General features: G+C 47.6%; 1 long non-coding RNA gene across 1 annotated transcript; it reads left to right on the forward strand.

Annotated features, from left to right (window-relative positions):
- The first annotated feature begins 302 nt into the window (after positions 1-302).
- LOC108504690 lies at positions 303-1,970 on the forward strand. Its single transcript, XR_001877211.1, has 3 exons — positions 303-513; positions 628-699; positions 833-1,970. It is a non-coding gene; the product is annotated as an uncharacterized LOC108504690 (long non-coding RNA).
- Positions 1,971-6,662: the final 4,692 nt, after the last annotated feature.

A 6,662-nucleotide genomic window follows, 5' to 3' on the forward strand; every position in this document is an offset into this window, starting at 1 on the left:
TTGGAGGTTGGACCTGCTGGCAGGATCACACGCTGGTGGTGTGTCTGTCCATCACACCCTCAACCCAATCCAACACCATCCTCCTGTGCAGACCAAGCCTTGGCTTTGTGTCAAGGTCTTCTTGCACATCCAACACTTCTGTTCCAACTCCCACAAAGTCAGGGCAAGAAATCCACCTTACAAGGTGTTTTTCTGTATCCTCCACTGTCACATTTGGTGAAAGATTAGATTGGTTACACCTCCTGCCGGGTTTAGGTGTAAAATTCTTTCAAATCCCTCCATCTGGAACAGATTTTCTTGGTTTCTGGGAAGGGTATTGATGGTGTGTGAGCAGCTCCAGCTGAGAGGAGAACCTGTTCCATTTGTCACTGCTCACACGGTGACTGACGGCTGACAACAGCCAATTTCCAAATTTACCTCCCAAATCATTAATTCCTCCTTTTTTTTATCACAGGAACGGTAGAACCTCTGTACCTCTGTTGGCTGGAGGAGTGTGGGTGTTTATTTGAAGAGGTGGGTGAAGGCTGAAGGTTGCAAGGGTTTCTTCTCCCACAAAAGGAGGAGGTGGGAAGGAGGCAAAGCCACACATTTTCTGCTTCACTGTGACATGTTTTCTCTCACTGCCAGATCTCAATGTCCCCCCTCACTCCCAGCTGTTGTGCAGTAAAGCCACCAGGCAACATCAATCAACCCATCCAGGTAGGTTTGGTGACTTGGTTATTTCTCACCACCCTCTGCTTAATGAAAGAGTTATTAAACAGAGGAGCTATTTCCAGAAGCCAACAGAAAACAGAGCGAGGAGCTCAGCAGACTGAAAGCATTTTGCCTCCAGGCACTGCCAACCCTCCTGAACGAGAAGACAAAGCGAAAATTGGAGATCTGTGTGCTCAGACCGCAGGGCTGGGAAGACGGAGTTGTCTGCGTGTACGTTGGTGAGAAATGGTGTGAAAATTACATGTCTCCCAGAGTCCAGCACAGCTGGGGAGCACCCAGGGGTATGCACTGCCCTGGCTTTCTGCTATTCTTGGCTCCCTTCATCCCTCTGAAGTGGCAGATGACCTCTTGAGAGGCTCCATACGTGACACGATCCATGTGCTCCGCGAGAACTCCGTGTGGGATTAATGCGCCGTTCGCTCGGGGGAAAACCTCGGCGTCTCGGGGAGGCTGGAGCTCGGTGTCATTCGGGGGAATTCACCCCCTGAGTGGAGCACTCAGGAATTTTGGAGCCTTGGGAATGGCCTGTGTGTGTTCAGCTTGACCTTGGGCTGTATTGTGATATTATCCACAGCGGGTTGTGCAGGGAATGCTGGAGGCGCTTCGGTGGGATGGGATAAGAGGAGTGAACATTCTCTCTGGGACCCTCTTTGCTTTGCTGCTCTCCACCAGTGATCCACCAGTGTGTGGGCACAGAGATCCCCTCAAGAGGCTGCTTTATAGCCCAGTGACTTCACTGAACTTGATTTTTTGCTGTTTGCCTGAAATGCCTGCTGACATCACAGCTGATCTGAAGACAGACTGCTCTGTGGCTTGGGAGATGGAGGTGCAAGTCCCCCAACGAGTTCTGGACAAGCCACTTCAACCTCCCCCTGCCTTGGCTTTTTTACTTTTCTCAGAAATGAAATGTTTTGGTTTTAAGCAAAACTCCCTCTCCCCCGCCATCAAATGGTTTTTTCCCTCCAGATTTTATATTTTAGATGGAAATTTTCTAAAAGTCAGGGTTTGGGTTGTTTTGTTTTCCTGGTTCCAGTTCCTGTTGGAGAACATTTTTTTTTTTTTTTGTGGAAAACACAGCTTTTCCCATAAAGTGTTCTGAACTCCACCAAAGGAAAGTGCAATATAAGATCTATTATTCTTGTGGTGCCTTTGGGGTCAGGACACATCCATTGGTCACGTAGCCTTACCCAGGGTGCTCTCCTGGAACGGGAATGCTGATGGGAGACAAACCCTCAAGGACATGGTTTGGGGTTTTTTGGGTCTATTTGCTCTTTAAACATTTCTAACCTCTTCTTAAATGCAGGTTTCTGCTCCCTTTTTTTTTTTTTTCTTTTTTCCCAACTGTTTCCAAAGGGAGGAATCCCAAATCCGTTCCTCCAGCCTTTTTCTACTTTTTTTTTCTATGTGGAAGTACCACACACAGCTCTGATTACCCTCCTTCACCTCTCCCCCTCCCCACTCTTCATCCTCTGCCCCGGATCCCTCCCAAACACTTGGGTTTGGCTCCTTCCTGAAGCCAGTTTGGTTTTCCTTCAAGAAGCCTTTCCGCAGCTCTTGTTGCAAACCACACATTAGCAAAGCAATGAGCTCCTCCAGCCCTCTTTGCTCCTTGCTGGCTGTTGGGAATCCAGGAAAAAAAAAATAATACAATCTGTCCTCAGGAATAACAAACATCCTTCCCCTCTCTGCGGACCTGAGTGAAAAATGGGGATGTTCCAATCCCGGAGCAGAAATTCATCCCTAAAGTCCAGGACTTGAAAGGAGTTGTGCCACAACCTTGAACTCTTTTACTGACCCTTTTGGTGGATTCTCTGCCTGGTTTGGAGCAGAACCCACGACCTGGAGGGGAATGTTTGATTTAAAAGGGAACCTGGAGTTTAATTGTCCTTTGGGTTTGGCTCTGCCGCGAGCGAAGCCCCGGTGAGCGTCTCGCAGAAAGGCAGCAAACCCCAAACCCGGGCAGGGCTGACTCGCTTTGGTTTATTTTGTTTCGTTCACAGGAACGTAAACCAAGAGAAAAACGGTTTAAAAGCAGGGGGGGTGTGAGCAGAGGAGCCGGAATGTGACGGAGGAAAGGGAATGAGGAGTAATTTGGCAGCAGCCGGCGGCGATGGCTCGGCGCGTGTTCGTGCCCGGCTCTCAGATCTCAAACCACGACCTCGGGTTTCTCCCTTGGCCACCAGACTTGATGGGGAGTCAGGACTCTGAGAGAGACACCAGGAACCTTCCTGGGGCTGCAATAACGAGGTTTAATTATTAGTTAGCTGTCTGGGCTTGCGGATGGGGAGGTATCAGCGCGTTCGTCTCCGCAGACGCAGACTGGAAGGCACACAGAGTGTGTGGGATCCAACCCTGGCTTTGAAGGGGATTCTGTAATTTAAAATTCACTCTAAACTTTACCCAGAAGTTAATCCCCTTCCTTACCCTCTCTCCCCCAGATTGCTTGAATAACATGAATCATTCCACCCCGTGCATGTCAGACAAGGACATTTTCATCTTAAACTATTAATTTTCTTTTTTCTTTTTTTTTTTTTCTGGAATACAATGTTATCAAAATCAACACGTTCCCATGTGACATTCACATCTTTTTACATGGAAACCCCCCCAATATTCCAGTATAAAACCTCCCAGAGACTCAACAGCAACCTAGATCCTAACAAATTTTGGCACTGTTCCTTGTTTTGCCACTGGTTAAAACCAACCAAACCGTGGTCAGAGGGTTGGAATGCCCCACTCTGCACAACTGGGAAGGAAAAGATCGGGATGAAAACATCACTGACTGAAGTCCAGGTTCTTTTTTTGCTGCACACTGAGACCCTGAGATGTTCTTCAGGTCACAGGTATCAATATTAACTTTCAAATGTGGGTGTTTTAAAGTCCACCCTTTCCTCTTTCTTTCTCCTTCTGTGGCTGATGTTTTTTATTGTTTGCTCAGGGTTCCCTATTCCTCCTTCCTCTGCCCAAATCCCTCTTCTTCCCACTTCCTTGTGTGTGCTTGTAGGACTATCTTGAAATTAGATTTATGTTGTTTAGTGACATAATGGCCTCATTAAATCCATAACATCCATACAATGTACCAAGTGTGGAATATTTTAGGGAGATTATGGGGACAGAGCTGGCTTGTCCTAAATTCTGTCACCCTTTGAGATGGACTGGTGGGATGAGCCTGCTGGGAAGGTAGAGTGGGCAGATGGAGAGGTTTTCCTGCCTTAGAGCATTATTGGTCTTCCCATGGGGGAAAATAGGTTTGGTTTTCCCCTCTTCATCCAGAGGGGAAAGCTGTTCATGGAATCATAGAATCACAGAATGGTTTGAGTTGGAAGGGACTTTAAAACTCATCCCATTCCACCCCCTGCCATGGGTAGGGACACCTTCCACTAGCCCAGGTTGCTCCAACCTGGCCTTGGACACTTCCAGGGATCCAGGGGCAGCCACAGCTTCTCTGGGCAACCTGTGCCAGGGCCTCATCATCCTCCCAACCAGGAATTCCTTTCCAATATCCCATCTAACCTTGCTCTCTTCCCATTTAAAGCCATTCCCCCTTTTCCTGTCCCTCCATCCTTTGTTCCCAGTCCCTCTCCACCTCTCTTGAAGCCCCTTTAGGCCCTGGAAGGGGCTCTCAGGTCTTCCCAAAGCTACTTTTTCTCCAGGTGAACACCTCCAGCTCTCCCAGCCTGGCTTATTTTGCTGCCCACTCATGTCCAGCTCCTCCCTGGCTCTGGTGGGATAAATGATTAATAACAGTCATGAGCAGATAATTTTGGGAAGGATGGGGAGTGGTGTGAAAGCAAGGAGAGGAGATTAAATTATCATTATCATTATTATTATTATTATTATTATTATTATTATTATTATTAATCACTCCAGAGCTCCCCTGTTTGTTGGATAGTTCTGTCCAACCCCAGAAAAACCCTCCCAAATCTATTTTAGCTCCATTTTTTGTCTCTGTCCCTCCCTTGCAGTGACCCCTTTTCCTTTGCCGTGAATGCCTTTTGCACGACGAGTGGTGTTTTCTCTCCTACCCATCCTCTCCCCATTTTCCAGCCTGCCCTGGAATGTGGGATTAGATGTTGTAATGCAGCATTAGGGGCCCTAAAGGTCAACCTCCTGCCTCCCAAAGTCATGGGGGGGCTCACAGGCTTTGCTGATGAAAGAACCCCATAACCCTCCCCACAAAACAGGATTTAGGAAACAGCTCAGGGTGAGAAAGGGGGAGGGAAATAATAATGATAAATAAGTTAAATAAAGACCTTTCCATACCCGGGAATCAGCAGCCCTTTTGCATCTGAGACACCCGGCAATTACGGACTAATCCAGTTGGCAAATGCAAGATGGTGCCTGGATCGATTCTTCCCAGCCCAGTTTTTTTGTGTGGGGAATGTTTGCTGACTGAATTAAGGAACAAGCAGAGAAAAGCCCCTCCTTGTTTCCCTCGGGGCAGCAGAGGAGCTGGACAAAGCCTCTGGCTCCTTGGGCTGCAGCTCTGGGAGGTGGAGGATGCTGAGCCTCGGGATGGCTGGGAAGGCTGGAGGAGTAAGGGAGATTTTGGGGGGAAATTCCTGCCTGCACCTTGGCCCCCTCCCTGGTGGGGGGAACTAATTCTCTGCTGTTTCAGCTCTCACTGGCCACGGTTCAAGCCAGGCTTAAGCACAAGCCAGGCTTAAGCACAAGCCTGGGGAGATGCTGCGGTGACAGGAACGCCTCGCCCTGGAACTCTGGGATTGGTTCTGGAAGGCTCTGGAAGGACAGGATTTTCCAAGAGGAGGTGGGAGGTGTTGGCATGGGGAGGTGCATGCGAGCTGGTGAGGTCCATTTTCCTGTTCCCTGGGGCTCCTGGGAAGAATTAAGGCTCTAGAGCACCTGGCAGGGATGTGTGGTCTTGTCCTTCCTTCCCTGCTGCTGGTGGCACCCAAGGGTGGAATGGCTCCTTATCCTTCCTCCTCCTGTTCATCCTCACCTCTGGAAAGTCCTCTCCTAGGACTGAGGACTGCAGACACCCTCTGGAAAGTCCTCTCCTAGGACTGAGGACTGCAGACACCCTCTGGAAACCAGCATGGTCCATACCTTTGTCTGAGCCACAAGGAAAACTGAAACAGGTGGAATTTGGAAATCCCGTGAGGGTCTGACCTGTAGGAAAGGAAATACAGGGCCAAGTTCAGCTTTTTCCTTAAAATCCAGAGCTGGCAAATAGATTCTCTCAGGGTTTTGTTGTTGTTGTTGTTGTTTTTCACCTGTAAAATTTTGTATTTCTTTGCCTAAGGAGCTGGTCAGTTGAACCTCGCAGGAAGCCAAGGAGCTCCACAGGGAAAGAGGTAGGAAGGTGGGATGGCTGTGGAATAAAACCTCTGCTCCATCCTAAATCCCAGAATCTGGTCACTGACTGGTTTTCTCACCCAATCTGTTTCCCCAAGCACCAACTTAACGTCTTGGGAAGCTTTTTGAGGCTCTGATGGGAATTTTAGCCTGAGCCTGACAGACCCTAAGGCAGCGTCTGCCTGGAAAACAGAGTTTTAAATGACAAAGTGTTTTTGAAATTATGTTTTTCCATTAAAATCAAATAACTCAGGAGCCCTTTGGAACAAAGAGGTGTCCCACCAGCAAATTCCCAACTTTTTCTGAGTGGTAGAGAGGAGAAAGAATTCACAGGTTAGTTAGTTTTGATTCTGTTATGTCAGAGGCTTTTTTAAGGGGAAATCCCTAATAAATGATAATATCTCCAAATAATAATAATAACAGTTTGGTCTGTTCTGGTTATTTCGTGACTAATTTCATAAAATAAGAACAGAAAACAAAATGATAATTACAATACTTCTGCTCTGGACTAGATAGCTTTCTGCCTGTTATTATTTGAATTGCTATAAAATTCTAAATGATCCCCATCTCTCCAAATACATCCAGTAAAGTGTGAGAATGAGAAACTGTTGGTGCTCAGAAAAAAATTAAACTGG

The sequence above is a fragment of the Lepidothrix coronata genome, unplaced genomic scaffold (assembly GCF_001604755.1).
Source record: "Lepidothrix coronata isolate B3197 unplaced genomic scaffold, Lepidothrix_coronata-1.0 Scaffold173, whole genome shotgun sequence".
NCBI classification, from domain to species: domain Eukaryota; kingdom Metazoa; phylum Chordata; class Aves; order Passeriformes; family Pipridae; genus Lepidothrix; species Lepidothrix coronata.